The sequence below is a fragment of the Zingiber officinale genome, chromosome 7A (genome assembly GCF_018446385.1).
Source record: "Zingiber officinale cultivar Zhangliang chromosome 7A, Zo_v1.1, whole genome shotgun sequence".
Taxonomy (NCBI): Eukaryota; Viridiplantae; Streptophyta; class Magnoliopsida; order Zingiberales; family Zingiberaceae; genus Zingiber; species Zingiber officinale.
In genome coordinates, this window is record NC_055998.1 from 51594841 (window position 1) to 51617279 (window position 22439).

A 22439-nucleotide genomic window follows, 5' to 3' on the forward strand; every position below is an offset into this window, starting at 1 on the left:
AACCCCGAAGCCCCAAGCCACCGGATCCGTTCGAAGTAGAATAAAACAAAAATACGAGTACAAGTTTCTAATCTAGATCTACACTAGATTTACAAAGAGGAAACCTTTTATACCTTCGATGCGTGCCCTTTTTCGTATCCCGCTCGTCCAAAATTTGCCGGATCTCGAGAGTATCAAAATAGATACTCCTCTATACGTATCCACATGAACACACTAGGTGGAGAAGACCAAACAAAGGTGTGCTAGCACCTAGGTTGTTCGGCCAAGAGAGGAGGAGAGGGAGAGCTTGAGGAAGAAGATGTAAATGACACTTGAATGAAAAATGAATTCATTCCCTTCACAAAAGTGGCCGGCCACTTTCACAAAAGTGTAACCCCCATTTTGCATTATGTGGACATTAAAGAGGGAATTTGTAACCTCCATGAGGTGGCACACACATGTGCTAAACATGATGATGTGGCATATCATCATTGGCCACTTAATGCCAAGTCACAAATGATGTGGCATAAAGTCAAGTCAAACTTGACTCTTCTTCTTCCTCTCAAGTCAAGTCAAACTTGACTTAATCTCTCTCATGGTTGATCTAATCCAACCATTTAATTCAAGCCAATTTAATATAATGAATCTAATTCATTTAATTAAATTGATCCAATGAGTCATAATCTAAATTAGACTCATTGAACACATGAATCAACTTGAGTCCAACTCAATTAGCCCAATTAGGATTACTCTTAATCCAATTTGATTCATCACATGAATCTAATCCTCTTGGTTCATCATATGAACCTAATCTCCATCTAATTGTCCTTAGTGTGTGACCCTATAGGTTCTTGTAACGTTGGCAATGCCCCTAAACCCATTTAGGAGTATAAGTAATGAACGGTATCTATCAACACATCATTACTACCCAAGTTACAAGAATGTTGAGATCCAACATCACCTTGTGACTACTAATTGTGACTCCTCACAATATATGTGTAACGACCTGCCTTCTACTAACTAAGCTGTAAGGCCGGACCGTCACATTATGCTGTGCTAAACTATATCCATGACCATCACTAAATCTAGATGCGGAAGCTGTACTAATTAAAACTTTGCTAAGCTCTTATCATTTCTTTATTCTATATGTGATAAGGGGTGTAATCTAAACTATTCATGACATATTTTACATCCCCCATGGTCAAGGAACTGAACTAAGGGACTTCCAGTTGTTGTCAGGCCTCCCAATCGATCCATGGATCGATTGGAATGGTCTAATCGATCCAGTGATCGACCCAGCATGCTACTGTATGCGGAACTTAGGTTGGATCGATCCAGTGATCGATCCAGCACGCTACTGTGCTCGAGGCAGTATTCTGGATCGAGGGCTTTCTGTTCACGACAGAAGGCATCCAGATCGATTGTCTGATCGATCCAGGAGCTTACTGTTCGCCGTACGAACTTCTCAATCGATCAGCCGATCGATTAAGAAGCCTCCAATAGATCGGCCGATCGATTGGGGTTTCTGATTTCCTACCAGAAGTCTGATTTCAGCACTGTTTCGTGCCTCAATCACACATACAAGTTCTGAAACAACTGGGAAACATTCTAACATCACATAACCAATGTTCTAAGCATGGTAGAGTGCATAATTTACTAGTTCATGGCATTTAACATACTAAGGTGCGAAATAATAAAATGCTAACAGTTCTAATGTTCAAAACAAAACTCGCTGCAATTCCCTAAGATCTTTGTTCCAAGTTCCAATCACACACATCTTCATCATTGCATTGACCTCCAGCCTCCGCTAGTCCATCTTCCCTTTACCTTTATCTGCAGTATAAGGAAAATAGTATCTATAAGCTTGAGAGCCTAGTAAGAAACCATCTACCACACTAAAACATGCATACGATGCAAATTATGTTTTCAAAACATGTTATTTGAAATACATTCTGAATATGCTAAGAATGGCATGGCATACAACACATAGAAGCAAAACTGATCATGGCAATAAAGCTAATTATAAATTATCATGTTGTATCAACAGAAAGCCAAACTGGTACCAAAGCTAGGCTAGGCTAATACTAATCTGGTGCTAAAGCTGTATTAAACTCACATAACTATTTTGTGATGTTTGAAAACTATATTCATAAATAGATTAAAATAATAATCATGCTGCTGTTTAGGCCCGGCAACTGTACTTGCTATGCGCGCATCCCTAACTAGACCCGGGTTTGCAAGTCCCGAATTTAGTAGGGTTACTAGGTTATCTGAACCTAGGGACGACTGTGGGAGCCCAACCCAAAGGATATCTAATCCAGTACAGTGCCACTGCTAAAAGTAAAATACTGAACATAGATAATATTTCTTGTCTTGCTTTTACTAGGTTATCTAAACCTAGAACTAGGTTGTCTGAACCTAGAGGCGACTGTGGGAGCCCACCCATTGGACGTCTAGTCCCATAATAGCTGTAGCAAGACTAATAAACTGTAAAATGCTTATATTGCATTTATCTAAACCAGTAAAATGCTTAAGTTGCATTTTAACTGTGCTAATAATTTAATCGAACACTTAGTATGCGCTAATTCGCATCCTTTGTGCCGAAAACCTACATACTACTAAACTGAAGCATGTAATTCATACGAAAGCTACTTATACTGCAGGTAAGGGGTTTCTTACCTCCTGTTCGGATTTTCTTACAAATCTAATCGCTAGGTTTTCCGGAGGAGAGATCTCTTCGATGATCTTCTCGCGTCTATGCGTTCCTCTCACGGAGGGGAGCGTCCTCGTGTCGGAGTCGTCGCCGGAAAGTACCCCTATGGCCCTAGGGACGAAACCCTAGGTGTGCTTGTGGTTGGCGCCGAGAGAAGAAGAGGAGAAGGGGGCGGCGTGGCTAGGGTGAGGGTGAGGAAAAGTTATGTTAAAAATAACTCTTCACTTATTAATTCCCTATTTATATTAAGTGGTTAATTTCGCCCAACTCTAATATAAATTTAATTGCCTCCCTTTTCTTTCAGCACGGCCCTGCTGGGTTCACTTGGTTATTGGAGTCCGCTATAAGTCGTAGGATCCAATTGGTCTCGGGTTCAATTCCCGCGTAGGCTATTTTACGATTCCATTTATTTTTGCTACCTCCGCTACTCTAAAAATTCTGTAAAAATATCCTAAAATTCCTGAAAAATACTAGGATATTTCTAATAATTATTTTGAGAATTTTCGGGCGTTACAATCCCCCATACCTTATACAAAGTTCATCCTCGAACTTAAAATAACTCTGGGTACTTCTGTCTCATGCTGGCTTCTGTCTCCCATGTTGCCTCTTCTGCTGTGTGATTTTGCCAAATGACTTTTACTAATGGTACCTCCTTGTTCCGTAATTTCTTAACTGCTCGATCTTCTATCTGAGTAGGCCGACTATCATAGCTGAGGTCTTCACGGACTTGTACCGACTGGGGCTCAATCACCTGGGTGGCATCTGGGATATGCTTCTTCAGTATAGAGACATGAAATACATTATGAACAGCTGACATTTCCTGGGGTAGCTCTAGCTCATATGCTACCTTGCCAACTCTTCTGCTGATAAGGTATGGTCCCACATATCTGGGACTTAGTTTGCCCTTCTTCCCAAAACGCATTACTCCCTTCATGGGAGCCACTCTGAGGAATACTATATCCCCAACTGAAAACTCTAAAGGTCTGCGCCGTGTATCAGCATAGCTTTTCTGGCGGCTCTGAGCTGTCTCTATCCTCTGGCGGATCTGCTGTATAGCTGCTGTGGTGTCTGCTACTAGATCTGTCTGAAGTTCTAGTTCTTTCTGTTCACCACTCTCATACCAGCAGATTGGAGATCTACACCTCCGCCCATAGAGAGCCTCGTAAGGTGCCATGCCGATGGTGGCCTCATAGCTGTTGTTGTATGCAAATTCTGCTAAACTCAGATATTTGCACCAACTTCCCTTGAAGTCTAGGGCACACGCTCAGAGCATATCTTCGAGTACCTGATTTACCTGCTCCGTTTGTCCATCTGTCTGAGGATGGAAGGCTATGCTAAACTTTAACTTAGTGCCCAAAGCTGACTGTACACACTCCCAGAAGTGTGATGTGAACCTACTGTCTCTGTCTGATATAATGGTCCGTGGGATTCCATGTAGTCTGACGATCTCCTTGAGATACAACTGAGCTAGCTGTTCCATGGAGTAGGATATCTTGATGGCTAAGAAGTGGGCTGATTTAGTCAACCTGTCGACTATTACCCAGATGACATCGTAACCATTCGTGGTTCTGGGTAAGCCCACTATGAAATCTATAGAGATGTCTTCCCACTTCCATTTTGGAATCTGGATAGGCTGCAGAACTCCTCCTGGTCTCTGATGTTCTGCCTTAACCCTCTGACAGGTCAGACAGGTGCTAACATATCTAGCGATGTCTCTTTTCATCCCGGGCCACCAAAAACGTCTCTTCAGGTCTTGGTACATCTTAGTGGAGCCTGGGTGCATCGTGTAGGGAATCCTGTGAGCCTCATCTAAAATCTTTTTCTTTAGTTCCTCCTGATCTGGAACACATAGCCTGTCACCGAAATATAATGCCCCACTATCTGATACTCTGAATTCTCCACTTTCTGATTCTGCTAACCCTTGCTTGATTTGCTGAATTTCAGGATCCTGTTCCTGAGCTGTCTGGATGTCACCAAGCAGGGTAGATGCTAATGTCATAGTAGAGAGCTGTCCCACTATGAGTTCGAGACCGAAATCTGTGATCTCCTTCTGTAGGGGCGGTGACATGGCTGCTAGGGATAGTAAGGTAGCACTGGACTTTCTGCTAAGTGCATCTTCTACCTTATCAGCTTTTCCTGGGTGGTAGAGGATGTCTATGTCATAGTCCTTAACCAGCTCTAGCCATCTGCGCTGTCACATATTCAGATCCTTCTGAGTGAAGAAATACTTCAGACTCTGATGATCTGTATACACTCTACACTGAGTTCCATACAGGTAATGTCTCCAAATTTTGAGAGCGAACACGACTGCTGCAAGCTCAAGATCATGAGTAGGATAGTTCCTCTCATAGTCTTTGAGTTGTCTGGAGGCATAGGCGATCACCTTGTCATTTTGCATCAGCACTGCTCCTAGTCCCAATTTAGAGGCATCACTATAAATGTCAAAGCTACCTGTGTTTTCTGGTAGAGTCAGAATAGGTGCACTGGTCAATCTCCTCTTTAGCTCGCTAAAATTGTTCTCACAGTCCTCTGTCCACTGAAACCTTCTGTTCTTTCTGGTAAGAGCTGTCAGTGGGGAGACTATCCTGGAGAAATCCTCTACGAACTTTCTGTAATAACCTGCTAATCCCAGAAAGCTTCTGATCTCACTGGCGTTCTTGGGTCTTTTCCAACTACTCACAGCTTCTATCTTACTGGGGTCTACCATGATACCATCCTTTGAGATGATGTGACCCAGGAAGGACACCTGATCTAACCAAAATTCACATTTTGTGAACTTGGCGTACAGCTGGTTCTGCTGAAGGGTCTGCAATACTATTCTCAGGTGCTCTGCGTGTTCTTCCTGAGTTCCTGAATAGATAAGGATGTCATCGATGAATACGATAACGAACTTATCTAAGTATTCTCTGAATACCCTGTTCATGAGGTCCATGAAAGTAGCTGGAGCATTTGTCATGCCAAAGGGCATGACTACGAACTCGTAGTATCCGTATCTAGTCATGAACGTCGTCTTGGGTATATCCCCTTCTTTAACTTTCACCTGATGATAACCTGATCTGAGGTCTATTTTCGAGAACACTCCTGCTCCCTTTAGCTGATCAAACAGGTCATCAATTCTGGGAAGAGGATACCTGTTCTTGATTGTGACTTGGTTCAGTGCCCGGTAGTCTATACACAAGCACATGCTCCCGTCTTTCTTCTTCACGAACAATACAGGCGCTCCCCATAGTGAGTGACTAGGACGTATGAAGCCCTTGTCTAGCAGCTCCTGTAGTTGCTCATGGAGTTCATTCAGTTCTGCTGGAGCCATGCGATAGGGTGCTTTGGAGATAGGATTTGTACCGGGAATGAGTTCTATCTCAAATTCAATCTCCCTGTCTGGTGCTAGACCTGGTAACTCCTCAGGGAAGACTGCTGGGTAGTCACATACGACAAGGACCTCTGCTAGCTGTTGGTCCTTGCCCTGACTGACATTGACTACATGCGCTAAAAATCCCGTACATCCCGAATCCATTAACTTCTGTGCTTTTAGAGCTGAGAGAAGTTTCTTGGCTTTTCTCTTTGGTTCTCCAATGTACTCGAACTGCACTTTTGCTTCAGGTTAGAATACGACTTTCTGTTTACGACACTCTATAGAGGCACCGTATCTGATCAGGAAGTCCATTCCAAAGATGACATCATAATCAGTCATATCTAGCACTATCAGATCACAAAAGAGTTCTCTGTCTGCTATAATGACTGGCACTACTCTGAGCCAGTGCGTGGATGCCATAATTTCTCCTGAAGGTAGTGTTGTCAAAAACTAACCACGGAGTACCTCTGGAGGTATTGCTAACTTTTCGGAAAATGCCCTAGATACATAAGAATGGGTTGCCCCAGTATCGAACAAGACAGTTGTACTTTGCTGTAAAATACTGATCTGACTTGAAACAACTGTTGAGGCATTTACTACGTCCTCTCTGGTGAGTGAGTAGATCCTCGCATTGGTCGTAGCTGGAGGGGCTTCTAGTCTGCCCTGGTTGATGTGTGGACCATCTAAAGCGGCCTGCATCTGATGTAGCTGTGCTGGCTGGCCTCCATACTGTATCGGCTGTGGTTGAGGAAGACTTGTCTTGTTCGGGCATTGCTTAGCCATATGCCCTTCTTGTCCACATTCAAAGCATCCTCGTGTGCCCTTGCGACAAACTCCTGGGTGAAATTTCCCACAAGTAGCACATTTGGGATAAATAGGCTGTTTGCTGGCTGGTCCTCCCTTTGGGTAACTCCCTGGTTTGCGCTTGTTGCTGGAGTTCCATTTCCAGTTAGAGCTGTGGCCCTGTTGTTTCTAAGTACCTGAGCCTCCTTGCCCTTTGGACTCTGAGAGGACTTGCTTCTGCTGCTTGATATTATTCTGGTAGTGCTCGGTGGTCAGAGCACTGCTGACTAGTTCCTCGGTTGTTTGCGACCTATGAACGCCGCCAGCCACGTTCATTGCTATTTCCGGCCTCAACATCTTGAGCATCAACCGGACTCGTTCTTTTTCTGTGCTGACTAGTTCAGGGCATAGACGAGCCAATCTGTTGAATTTCTTCACGGCTTCCTCCACTGAAAGGTTGCCCTGGCGAAACTCTGTGAACTCGTCGTAGTGGCGGTTCGTGACCCGCATGTGAAAGAACTCCTCGAAGAATTCTTTCTCGAAGTCAGCCCTTGTCATCTGGTTTACTGGGTGCTTCGCTCTAATTCTCTCCCACCACATACGTGCATCTCTTGTCAAGCAGAAGGAGACGCACTTCACCTTCTCATGTTCTGGCCAGTCCAGAAGCTCCATCGTACTCTCCAGTGTTTTGAACCAGGCCAGAGCATCCCATGGTTCACTAGTGCCTGAGAAATTCTCTGGCTTGACTCTCTGCCACTGGATCAGATAGGCTTCTCTTCTTACCTCTGTTGCTGGGGCTACTGGTGCTGTAGACTGGACTAGTGGAACCTCTAAGACTACTGGCGTTGCTAAGTTTGGTTCCGGGGTGACTGTGGGAGTATTCTGCTGATTAGCCTTTAAGGTGGCTATCTCTTGTTGTTGTTCAGCTAGCTGCTGCTGTAACTGAGCCACTAATGCTGTAAGGTCTGGGGGAGGCACTGAACTGCCTGCCTCATACTGGGGCTCAGTAGCTGGTGTCATTCTAGCTGGGCGTCCTCGTGCCATTTCTAGAGACATAGAGGACATTCATAACTGATACAATCATAATTGCATATCTATGGTTATCATGTTAGGTACTATCATAAATAAACATGCTTTATTTATCTCTAACACGAAAACAAGAAACATAAATAAAGTGAGAGATGTTCTTACTTGGAAGCTGCAGGTTCAATGTTGATGTGTGTGTAGGAAGTATGGAAACTGCTCTGATACCACTCTGTAACGACCCGCCTTCTACTAACTAAGCTGTAAGGCCGGACCATCACATTATGCTGTGCTAAACTATATCCATGACCATCACTAAATCTAGATGCGGAAGCTGTACTAATTAAAACTTTGCTAAGCTCTTATCATTTTTTTATTCTATATGTGCTAAGGGGTGTAATCTAAACTATTCATGACATATTTTACATCCCCCATGGTCAAGGAACTGAACTAAGGGTCTTCCGGCTGTTGTCAGGCCTCCCAATCGATCCATGGATCGATTGGAATGGTCTAATCGATCCAGTGATCGACCCAGCATGCTACTGTATGCGGAACTTAGGTTGGATCGATCTAGTGATCGATCCAGCATGCTACTTTGCTCGGGGCAGTATTCTGGATCGATCGGCTGATCGATCCAGAATGGCCAATCGATCTAGTGATCGATCCCAGGGCTTTCTGTTCGCGACAGAAGGCATCCGCATCGATCGGCTGATCGATCCAGGAGCTTACTGTTCACGGTACGAACTTCTCAATGGATCAGTCGATCGATTGAGAAGCCTCCAATCGATCGGCCGATCGATTGGGGTTTCTGATTTCGTACCAGAAGTCTGATTTCAGCACTGTTTCGTGCCTCAATCACACATACAAGTTCTAAAACAACTGGGAAACATTCTAACATCACATAACCAATGTTCTAAGCATGGTAGAGTGCATAATTTACTAGTTCATGGCATTTAACATACTAAGGTGCGAAATAATAAAATGCTAACAGTTATAATGTTCAAAACAAAACTCGCTGCAATTCCCTAAGATCTTTGTTCCAAGTTCCATCCACACACATCTTCATCATTGCATTGACCTCCAGCTTCCGCTAGTCCATCTTCCCTTTACCTTTATCTGCAGTATAAGGAAAATAGTATCTGTAAGCTTAAGAGCCTAGTAAGAAACCATCTACCTCACTAAAACATGCATACGATGCAAATTATGTTTTTAAAACATGCTATTTGAAATACATTCTGAATATGCTAAGCATGGCATGGCATACAACACATAGAAGCAAAACTGATCATGGCAATAAAGCTAATTATAAATTATCATGTTGTATCAACAGAAAGCCAAACTGGTACCAAAGCTAGGCTAGGCTAATACTAATCTAGTGCTAAAGCTGTACTAAACTCACATAACTATTTTGTGATGTTTGAAAGCTATATTCATAAATAGATTAAAATAATAATCATGCTGCTGTTTGGGCCCGACAACTGTACTTGCTATGCGCACATCCCTAACTAGACCCGGGTTTGCAAGTCCCGAATTTAGTAGGGTTACTAGGTTATCTAAACCTAGGGACGACTGTGGGAGCCCAACCCAAAGGATATCTAATCCAGTACAGTGCCACTGCTAAAAGTAAAATACTGAACATAGCTAATATTTCTTGTCATGCTTTTACTAGGTTATCTAAACCTAGAACTAGGTTATCTGAACCTAGAGGCGACTGTGGGAGCCCACCCATTGGACGTCTAGTCCCATAATAGCTGTAGCAAGACTAATAAACTGTAAAATGCTTATATTGCATTTATCTAAACCAGTAAAATGCTTAAGTTGCATTTTAACTGTGCTAATAATTTAATCGAACACTTGGTATGCGCTAATTTGCATCCTTTGTGCCGAAAACCTACATACTACTAAACTGAAGCATGTAATTCATACGAAAGCTACTTATACTACAGGTGAGGGGTTTCTTACCTCCTGTTCAGATTTTCTTACAAATCTAATCGCTAGGTTTTTCGGAGGAGAGATCTCTTCGACGATCTTCTCGCGTCTATGCGTTCCTCTCACGGAGGGGAGCGTCCTCGTGTCGGAGTCGTCACCGGAAAGTACCCCTATGGCCCTAGGGACAGAACCCTAGGTGTGCTTGTGGTTGGCGCCGAGAGAAGAAGAGGAGAAGGGGGCGGCGTGGCTAGGATGAGGGTGAGGGTGAGGAAAAGTTACGTTAAAAATAACTCTTCACTTATTAATTCCCTATTTATATTAAGTGGTTAATTTCGCCCAACTCTAATATAAATTTAATTGCCTCCCTTTTCTTTCAACACGGCCCTGCTGGGTTCACTTGGTTACTGGAGTCCGCTATAAGTCGTAGGATCCAATAGATCTCGGGTTCAATTCCCGCGTAGGCTATTTTACGATTCCATTTATTTTTGCTACCTTCGCTACTCTAAAAATTCTGTAAAAATATCCTAAAATTCCTGAAAAATATTAGGATATTTCTAATAATTATTTTGAGAATTTTCGGGCGTTATAATATGACAAGTGTCCTTCTATCCTAGACATCTAGATTTATCAAAATGAGGCATAGACCGTGTCATCCTCTAATCAATCTAAATCTTGAACTCCAAGTAGACTCACTAAATTAAATGAGCTCAATATCTCATATTGACTCATTTGGGCATGGCCATGCACTACGTGGTCCCATTCTATCAAAAATATCAATGTCGCTCCTGTCATATAGGAGGGATAGATCCCATCTACATCACTCACATCCCTCTGTATAATTCGTTACATACCTAGTAATCACCTTTATAGTCCACCCAGTTACGGGTGACGTTTGACAAAACCAAAGTACATAACTCCTTATGTAGGGAACCATGGTGACTTTAGGTCTAAGGACTAGTAGTCATACTAATAGCCACATGAGAAAGTATATGACACTCATATAACGATCCATGATACTTTCTCATGGCGGGTCATTCAGTATACATTCTCCAATGCATACCCATGTGTCAACTTGATATCTCTATATCCATGACTTGTGAGATCAAGTCATCTAGTTGACCTACATGATAGTCTTATTGCATTAACATTGTCCCTGAATGTTAACACTCGACTAGGAATGATTAAGAGTAGTGTTCCCTATATCATCTCACTATCGGTTCAACTAACCGATTGATATAGGTGAGAACCTTCTACTCAAGGATGCTATTATACTTAGTTTATTTGGCACCAATACAAGTAAGTATAATAACCAAAAATAAATGCCTTTATTTATATAAGAATATGATACAACAAGTCCATAATACAATCATCAAATGATTAGCTCTAGGGCTCTAACTAACAATGGGATCATCCACCACTTCCTAGACAAAGCCTTTCAAAGAAATTTGATATTTAACTTCTTACAGTAAACTAGGTTTAACTATAGAGACCTCAATAGAAACACAATATCGAAACATGAAATCGGAAAATAAAATTGATAATAAAACGATAACCTAAAACCGATAACCTCTTATGTTTGGTTTTTCAAGATCTATACAAAAGATGAACTAGTTATGATGCGGAAACTAATAACTAGTTATACCTTTTGTAGCTTATAGACCTCTTGATCTTGTGTTGTATTCCTCTCCTTCTCTTGGACATCGTGTGGGCGACGATCTTCCAAGATGAAATCCACCCAAGCTTCTTCCTTTGCTTCCAAGTTTCGACCACCAACTAACCTCTAAGGGATGCTAGACAAGAGAGCTTCCTTCTCTTCTTCTTCTCCTTCAAGCAACCGGTCACCAAGAGAAGACCAAGCTTGATGTCACCGGCCTCCAAGAGAGAAAACAAAAGGATAAGAGAAAAGGATAAGGGTCGGCCACCAAAGGATTGGAAGAGAGGAATTGAAGATGTGTTTTTTTTTTCATGAGGCACCCCCTCAATCTCTCTTATAATCCTTGGTCTTGGCAAAAAGGGAAAGTTTTAAAACAAAAATTTAAACTTCCTTTTATTCCTTTACGTGGTCGGCCACCTCATGCCATACAAGGAAAGATTTTAAATAAAAATTAAAATCTCTCTTTTAAAATCCCTTTTGTGGATAGCTATAAAAGGCATGTTTTATAAAATTAAAATCTTCTCTTTTAAATCCTTTTGTGGATATTTATAAAATAAAAGTTTTAAAATAAAACTTCTTTTATATCATGGTTACAAAAAAGGAAAATTAAAATCTTTCTCTTAAACATTATAGATAACTACAAATAAGGAAAGATTTCAAATCTCTCTTTTAATCCTTTGTAGAAATCTATAAAAGGAAAGATTTTAAAATTTAAAACTCTCTTTTAAAATCATGTGGAAAACATCATAAAAGGAAAGTTTTTAACAAAATAAAAACTGCCTTTTATTTCCTTTTCTTATATGGTTGGCCCCTTGCTTGGGCACCAAGCAAGGCTTGGCCGACCCTATCTTGAGCTCCAAGCTTGGCTTGGTCGGCACCTTGCTTGGGCTCCAAGCAAGGTTGTGGCCGGCCCCTAAGCTTGGTTAAGAAGCTGGGCTTTGGATAGATATAAGGCTTTATAAATAAGAGGCTACAATAGGAACCGAGAGGAGGAACTGCTTTTGGTCTCCCGATAAGCTTGAGCTTCCCGTGTTTGCCCCGAACACCCAACTCAAGTTCATCAATAATAACTCATATCACTAAAGAGTTATTATTGCACTACCGCATCAATCCCATATAACAATATGGGCTCCTTCTTATCATGAGTGTGTTAGTCTCCCTGTGTTTAAGATATCGAATGCCCACTAATTAAATGAGTTACTGATAACTCACTTAATTAATATCTAGCTCCAAGAATAACACCACTCAACCGTATTGTCACGTCGGACTAAGTCTACCTGTAGGGCTTACATGACAATCCTTATGAGCTCCTAAAGCGAACATCATCAACCTAGATTACTAGGACACAATTTCATTCTATAATCAACAACATACCATATAAATAATATCACTTTCCAACTTATCGAGCCTATTGATTTAACGAACTAAATCTCACCCTTTGATAAATTAAAGAAATAAATATTAAGTATACGTGCTTGTTATTATATCATGATTAAGAGTACACACCTCCATAATAACAGAGGTTTTATTCTTTTATGTAGTCAGTATAAAAAGAAACTACTTTAAATGGTTCATCTTAATACACTTATAGTGTACTAGTGTAATTTTATAGTCAAGATAAACTAATACCAAATTACACTACAACCACTCCAATGGTTTGTCCCATTCCATCTTGGTTGTGAGCTACTATTTATAATTTATAAGGAACTAATAACATGATCTTCTATGTGACACCACACACCATGTTATCTTCAATATAAATTAAATGAACAACTACACTTAGCATATAAATGTAGACATTTGACTAATGTGATTCTTATTTTAAAATAAATGTTTATACTAAAAGATAGACTTTTAGTATACACTTTAACATATTCATCTCCTTACCTCCATCCTTATGCACATGTAGGAAGTTAGATTCATTACCAGCTCTTCCCCATAAAGGTCAAGCTAGAATGCTATCTTGATTCATATCCTATGCTACTAAATGATAATGATTTCTATGAAGTCTGGTAAGAGGATACACCTGTCACTAGCATCTCTCTGTTATAAATCACAAGATCATACTAACACTCAATAAAATAGAGATAGAAATAATAATTATGTCAAATTCCCTACTTGTGGAGGATTGTCCTCCATTTCAAGGGAATGCCCTAGGTGTCCGAAAATAGGATACCCTTGTCACTAGGGCTCCTTTGTAATATGATCTAGGGCATTCCCCCTATGGGATAAACAATCAATACACATCTATATATTTACATCATTTATACATTTCATCAAACACATAGAAGGCACAACATACATAAAACATGGCATAAACACTTCATTGAATAAGAAAATATCCAAATACATAGTTCTTACATTACATCACATCATAGTTACTTCCTATATCTTAGATCTAGAGATTATACTCAATTACAAGGGATTATAATCCAAAGACAAAGAAAGAAGCAAACTACAAGTTAATACATAGAGATAGAGATAGGAGATACTTATCTTTGAGGCGTGACATCTTTGGAAGCGCTCCCTTGCTCCAGATATGGATGGATCTTAAAGAATAAGAGTTTTAGGGTTTTCCCCTAAGGGGATCCTTCTCCAAGGAGAGGGATGAAGTCCCAAACCCAAGATGAATCACAGAATAGGGCTCTTGACCCTTTTATCTCTTCTCCAAACTGCCTAGGAAAATCAGGATTATAGGGGCCCAATAAATCAGATATTTTACCTGTTAAACCCAGTTTTCTAACAATTCATCCTGAACCAAAGTTGTACCCTTAAAATTATCTATAATCTTATATTTGGATCGAGCCCTATCTCCAACTGAGTTGAAAGATATGGTGGTTCAAAGTTTAGTTTGCAGTCTAGGCGGAGGTCCCGATGAAGATGTAGTTGGGAGGCATGGCCATGCCTTTTAGCAGGGCTAGACTCTATTTTCTCTCTATTGAACCTGAAACAAAATTGTAGATCTTGAAGTTATCTATGTTTCGATATAAAGAACAGCCTAAAACTCTAACCAAGCACAAAGTTATAGCCATTTTACAATTAGTCTATAATCTATCTAGAATTCAGCATGGCTCTATTTTTGCATGACATCGCCTCGGCTTCTCCGCCACACAGCCATGTGGAATCCACATGACCGTGGTCTTCCTCTTCTCTGGATAAAAGACACGGCCGTGTGAAATCACATGTCAAGGGTCTTCCTCAGCTCTAGAAGAATGGCACGACCACTCCTTGCTTCGTCTCTGGAAATTTGGCACGGTCATGCCTTGCTTCTCCTCTGGAAATTTGGCATGATCGTGCTATTTGGTATCACCGAAGCCTACTTTACTTTAGGATGGACACACGGTTGTGTGCTTTCACACGACCTGAGCTTTATTTCTTCTAGAGTTGCTCCTGTGTGCATTTTTGCTCTATTTTTGCTCCAAATAGCATCCTGTCAATAAGAAAACCCACAAAGAGTAGATCTCCTGACAAAGAAGTTGAAATATGATATTACAATGAAAAGAGTGCAATAAACATAGATTATGCTCATGAAATGCAAGTAGATGTGTGTCAAAACATACATAAAAGTGTATATAATTTATGCACATTACACCCCCAGACTTAAACATTTGTTTGTCCTTAAGCAAAAATAACATCTAAACTCATGTGGTTAAATAGTGCATCATAATATCTAGCAAGTCAATTTAATCCTATCAAATGATTTCATTAATGAGCAAGATACAAAAGTTGTTTAAATATGACCTAAGTAATAGTTCTCCGTGCTTAGTGCAATAGTGACCTAAATTTGTTAAGTATCAATCCCTAAGCCTAGTAAAGTCGTTACCTATTACACGCATGGTTCATATCTCTAAAACTATAAAAGGTCTCAAAGAACTACTTGAAATCAAGAGAAACATAGTATTTATTTCTCCAGTAACCTAACTCGGTATCAAAGGGGTAAATTATTAGTTTCCACTCACGACAACTATTTTCTATCCCTTCTTCATATGCTTTTTTGGTTCTTTAAAAGTGTAGCACTAACACAAATGCAAATATATATAAATGCAAATGTAGGGGTTTTAATTTTACCAAGTGAGTTACTATGATCCGAGATCATCCAGTAACCAAAATATAATTAAGAGGTCACCTTAAAAACTCATTTACTAGTCCAGCTCTATGAATCATAACTATTTTTAGAGCTATTTACCATCAAAACTAGGCATAGTGTATAGAGATCCTAAAACAAGGCTAATGTTAGGACCGTTGGTTGGCTATAAGGGGGTTGAATAGCCCTACACAAAATCAAAACAAATGAACTCTTCTCGGACTTATAACTTAATTAAACACTTGCATAAACATTAAAAAAAATAATGAACTAAAATCAAAGAGGCTCTAGAATTTACTTGGTTACAACCGGAGAGGTTGTTAATCCAAGGAAGTGAAACACACTAAATTCTCCTTCAGGCAGAGAAGCCTCTTTACAGCAATTTACGCACAGAAAGATGAAGCTAAACTAGAAAGGAAAAGCACACAAGTGTTGTTTTAGTAAATGCTTGTTGTTTTCTAGTTTCTGGACCAAGACTCTATTTATAGCCTTGGTCGGGGCGCCTGGAGTGGGATAGAATTCTATCCTTGGCGTAACGCTCAACATCTAGGTCAAAGTGGATAAAATAAGGTTCAGGGCGCTCAGACCCTAAAAGTCAATAAGGTTGACTTTTTCCAGTCCAGACCCTTTGCTCTGGTGCTGCTCGCCTTGGTTTGAGTCTTCCACTCTGGCTCTACTCGCTTAGGTGATTTCGGCCATCCAAAATAGGGCTCACCTAAACTCAACTTCTGGCCTTCTCGAGCAACCTTCCGCTTCGGTTTCTCGTCCCTCGGAAATACCGCACGCCTCCTTCTCGTTTGCCCGCGTACTCTTCTGCAGCACCTCATCCCTCAGACGCACCGAGCCCATCGGCTCTCTTCCATGTTGTCCTTCTCACTAGCTATGTCTTTTGCTCAACTTCCTGTGCTCCTAAGCTCCTGCACACTTAGACACAAGGTTAAACACAATAGAATCTAACTTAACTTTTTTAATCACATTAAAACTACCTTGGGGTACCAATAATCTCTCCCTTTTTGATGTGAGCAACCCAGGTTAAGTTAAGGTAAACTAACATAAACATAAAGGCAATTAGATTGAAAAAAAAACTTTAATCTACCAATTTACCTCCCCCTAAACTTAATCTTTTTCTTCTCCCCCTTTGATCACATAAAAAATGGGGTACCAAGAAAAATCTAAGGGTAATTCTGATTTTCAAATAATTTTGAAAAAACTTATCAAGTTTTAAAAATTTTTGCAATAATTTTAGAAACTTTAAGTGTTGCAAAAAAAAATTCTAAGTAAGAAAATTTCAAGCAGAAAAAATTTTCTAAGTTTTAAAAAAAAAAATTGCGCAACGTATAAAATAAATTTTGGTAAAGAAAGGTTTATTATATAAGTTAAAAACTTTAAGTTAAACATATTAAAAAAATGAGAATTTTTTCTAAGTTAAACAAACTTTCATAGAAAATTTTTGAGAATTTTCTAAGTAAAAAAAATTGAGTAACTTCTAATTTCAATTTTCATGCTCTATCAATTAGTCAATTAAATATTTTATTTCAATATTTGGCTTCCAGCTGTGGCGGGGCACTAGGACTTCTTGGTTATTGGAGCAATAACCACTTTATGGATAAAGCCTTATAAGAAAATTAAACATCTAATGTATTCTCTGAAAGCCCTAAGTCCAATTAAACTTTAATTGAGACAAGACTTTGGAACTCAGTAAAGGTTCCTTCTAACTGGGTTAATTAGGAATTTCTAAGGGATATATTTCTTTGAAATGTTTCTAATTTTTCCTTTATGATATTTAAAATACCAATTCAAGTTATATTTTCTAACACTTGTACTATATGTGCATGTATTATTTCTTAAGTTATTTATTTCTAGTTGCAAATTGTCATTTTCTAGCTTTATTCTGTCAAGATCTTCTAATGGATAAGATTTTTCTAGAATTAACTTTAATTTCTTAATTTATTTTTCAAGTTTGCAACAATCTTTGATTAATAATTTCATAAATTTAAATAATTTATCAGGAGGTAGAGATCATACCTGACTTCCATAGCTCCCCTTGAACTGCTGCTTTCTTCCGATGTACTTCCCCCTTCATCGATACTCTCAATGCTCATTTCGGATGAGCTTGCTTCATGTTCATCTTCTTGATGACTTGCCATTAATACAAGTCTGGAGAAAGCCTCAACTTTTGATTCGGATAACGTTTCATCTCATGTCGCCTTTAAAAGTCTTGTACTTGTTCGTTTGGACAGGCTTCTTTCCTTTATCCTTATCCTTGTTCCTTAACTTAGGGTAGTTGTCCTTAACGCGTCCTTCTTCATTGCAGTGGTAGCATCTAATTATCCTTTTCTTTCTACCTTATGGATGGTTAGATTTTCCTAATTTAAATAACTTTTTAAAATGCCTTACCATCATTACTATTTCATCGTCGTCGAGAGAGGATTCTAACTCATGTTCGTCTCTCATTGCCTTGAAGGCGATATTGTGCTTTGGCTCCTTCGTACTTGCACATCTTGATTCATGCACTTCAAAAGTTGAAAATAATTCTTCTAAGATAATAGATTCTAAGTCCTTAGAGATATAGAAGGCATCTACAAGTGATGCCCATTTTGTATTTCTAGGGAATACATTAAGAGCATACCTTAGCGAATCTCAGTTGCTTACCTTTTCTCCGAGATTTAAAAGTCTGGTGATAAGCTCCTTAATCCTCAAGTGAAGGTGTGTGATCGTTTCATCTTATTCAAATCATAGGTTGGTGAGTTGGTTACGAAGTAAGTCCCATCTCGCGAGCTTGGCTTCGGATGTCCCTTCGTGTAGCTCAAGGAACTTCTCCCAAAGATCCTTTACTGAGTTGGAGGTGCCGATCCGGTTGACTTCTTATGGTGGAAGGATGCTCAGCAGAGGGAACTCTACTTTTCCGTTTGCGACGTAGTCAGCCTACTCTTTCTTCGTCCACTGGTATTCTTCCTTATTCTCGGGTGCTACAAAACCGAACTTCATTATTAAAAGTAATTTAAAGTCAGTTTTAAAGAATACCTACATTCTCTTTTTCCAGCTAGCGAATTCCCCCTCGAACTTCGGTGGATATATGCTTGATCCGACCATTGATTCATTGCTTCGATCGACAATTAGTCCTCCTGAAGCATCTTGGCTCTGATACCACTTGTTAGGACCATTGGCCGGCTAGAAGGGGGGTTGAATAGCCCTACACAAAAAAAAAACAAACAAACCCTTCTTGGACTTATAACTTAATTAAACACTTGCATAAACATAAAACAAATAATGAACTAAAAAGAAAGAGGCTCCAAAATTTACTTGGTTAAAATCAGGGAGGTTGTTAATTCAAGGAAGTGAAACACACTAAATTCTCCTTCAGACGGAGAAGCCTCTTTACAGTAATTTATGCACAGAAAGATGCTAAACTAGAAAGGAAAAGCGCACAAATATTATTTCAATAATTGCTTGTTGTATCTAGCTTCTGGACCAAGGTTGTATTTATTGCTTTGGTTGGGGCGGCTGGAAACGTTCCAGGTGCCTGGAGTGAGGTAGAATTCTATCCCTAACGCAACGGTCAACATCTACGTCAAAGTGGATAAAATGAGATTCCGGGCGCCCGAACACTAAAAGTCAATAGGGTTGACTTTTTTTAGTCCGGGCCCTCTACTCCAGTGCTGCTCACCTCTGTTTGGGTCTTTCACTCCAGCTCCGCTCACTTGGGTGATTTCAGCCATTCGGAATAGTGCTCACCCGAACCCAACTTCCGCACTTCTCGAGCAACCTTCGCTCCGGCTTCTCGTCCCTTGGAAATGCTGCTCGCATCCTTCTCGTCCACCCGCGTACTCTTCCACAACACCTCTTCCCTTATATGCACCGAGCCCGTCGGCTCTCTCCTGTGTCGTCCTTCTCTCTAGCTGTATCTTTTACTCGACTTCTTATGCTCCTAAGCTCCTGCACACTTAGACACAAGGTAAACACAACAGGACCTAACTTAACTTATTTGATCACATCAAAACTATCTGGGGTACCAATACTCAATACTTAAACTCTTATAGTAAAAATATTGCTCACTTCATGGCAACATAGATAGAAAAAGATGAATCACTAAGCATACTGTTGGACCCCGTGGTAGTTTTGATGTGATCAACCAAGTTGGTTAGATCCTGCTGTGTTTGATCCCTGTGTCTGAGTGTGCAGGAGCTTAGGAACATAGGAAGTCGAGCGGAAGACGCAGCTAGCGAGAAGGACGGCACAGGAAGGGAGCCGACGGGCTCGGTGCGTCCGAAGGACAAGAGAGCTGCGGAAGAGTACTCCGGTGGGCGTGAAGAGCGTGCGCGGCGTTCGAGGGACGTTAAGCCAGGACGGAAGGCTGCTCGAGGAAGGCCGGAAATTGGGTTCGGGTGAGCCCTATTTCGGTTGGCCGAAATCACCCAAACAAACGGAGCTTCGGATGACAAAGTGAAGAAGAAAAGGAGTCAAAAGAGGATGAAAGTTACTATAGCAAAAATTACTGTAGCAGAAATTACTATAGCAAGAACCTTGAAGGCGCCTTAAACACATTGAAGGCGCCTTGAATGGATTGTTTAAGGCGCCTTGAGCAGGCCAGTTTGACCGTTTACGCTGCGGATAAAGTTTTATCCGCAGATCGAGTTGGAGGCACCTTGAACCCTATTGGAGGCGCCTTGGACTCTCGGGATAAGATTTCCAGGGCCTATATAAAGGCCCCTGGAGCTAGGAATTCAATAACAACTCAAGCAATCAATTATGTAGTGTTTCCTAGCAATAGTTCTGAGCTTCCAAAGTGTAAAAGGCTTCTCCGCCCTCAGAGAAGGAGAATTTTTCTACTGGCTTTTTCTACTGCCCTGGATTAACAACCTTCTTGGTTGTAACCAGGTTAAAATCCTGATCTTCTCTGTATTTCTTTATTTAGTTTTTATTGCTTTATTAATTTATTACTATTGCACTAATTGAGTTGAAAGTACGAGGAGGGTATAGTTTAATTTTTGTTTTCAGCAATTCACCCCCCTCTTGCCGGCCTCCGCTGCACCAACACATACTAGCACCATAAGTAACAAATAAATCATATGAAATCTAGAACAAGCATAATAGTATTTTGCATTAAGGAACAAACAATCATGATGTGATGAATGATGCAACTAAAAAATTTTTATTACACAAAAAGAACTCAACTACAACCCAACACATCCCCCAGACTTAAATTTTTTATTGTCCCAATGAAAACTATAAATGAAATATGGAGGAGATTTTTGAACTTAGAAAGTTACCAAGTGATAAGATCCAAATGGTTGAGACATTCATGGTCTCAAGATACTTCCCTATATGTGATTTGCACTCCTCCACAACTTAGAATCCTACAAAAAGAAATAGATAAGAAAAATTAAGTAGAGGGATTAGGGTCATTATGAAGAAAAAAGAAGCTAGAAAGAAACTAAAACTTAAATGAAAATGGGAAAGGAACTTGGGTTACCTCCCAAGAAGTGCTTGTTTTAGGTCATTAGCTTGACAACCTCAATAGACTTATTGAAATCTCATTCTTGGAGGGGTAAAATATTTTAACACCCTCTTACCAAGGGCTTTTATTATGGAGGGAGATTTCATCATAGGAGATATAAAGTGAAGTATCACTCTCTCCATCTTTGTCTTCTTGGAAGTTCTTTCAGGTGGTCGAAAATAGTTTAGTGTGAGCTTTCAATTTTGGCCTCTTGAAAACCTAAACACCCATAGAAAAAGCATACCTCCCATATACATGTTAAATAAGTAAGAACTAGAATCATATCAAGTTTAGTTAAGCAGTTATAAGAAATGCAATCACATCTAACAAAATCAATTAGGTACCTATATGAAATTTTCTAAAAGGTCACAATAATTACTAACCTTGCATTGCTGAAAGGTACCTAAAATTTTCAAACTAGTGGATGTGACTTCTTCTAGATCTTGTAGGGGCTCTAGCTTTGACTCAAGTGGTGATGCCTCTGAAAGTGGTGATTCTTCGGATTTTGCTTCCATTGAACAAGACCCTACACATTTGTCATCAACCAATTCCATTCTTATAATTTCCATGGTGTCAATTAGTTGTTGTGTGATCAAAAGAGGTGATTCTTGGGACATTTCCTCTATAGTACATATCCCTACACTTTTATCCACTGCATCATCATCATAAGTGGAGAGGAGTCCACTATCATCAATATTATCAACTAAAGGATCAACAACTTCATTAGAAAAATCTTCATCAATTTATTTCAACATCCGTAGAAACTAGATCCCTCATTGAACCATTAGATCTTCAGAAACTTATGTTGTGGACTTCATATGGTTAGGAGCAAGAGTTCCTAAGTCTTGGGATTCTTCCCAAAAAGTTGCCTCAATGTGTTGACATTGATGTAGTCCATCTAGTGTTAAATTATCTTAAAATTCTGGCAGACTCTGAGATGCTTGAAAAGATTGATTAACACCTTGCAAGCTTCTATAATTAAAATTTTAATGATCCATCTAATCTTAATTGTAGTAGTGAGGTGGATCAGTGATCTACTATTGAGATAGTGGCTGCTCACTCTGCTATGTAATTAGCTGGGGTTGAAGGTTTTGAATTTGATAATCTCCCTGGTCATAGCTATAAGTATCAGGAACTTACTCATATGTATCTTGATGTTGATGCTGAAACAAATACTAAAGTTCTAGAGTATTAGCAGCTTCTTGGAACAAGTGACAAATAGCATATGGATAAGACGTACTACCACACACTCTACAAAGGTACTCAAATTGATTATCATCTGAATCATAATTTTCATTAATGGGGGATATTGATCTTGCACTCATGGGTGTGAAAAATTCTCTTAAAGGCCTGTTTGACATGTTAGTGCTCATGGTATCTAAAAAAATTACAAGGACAACTAAAAATATAGAATTAACGACAAGA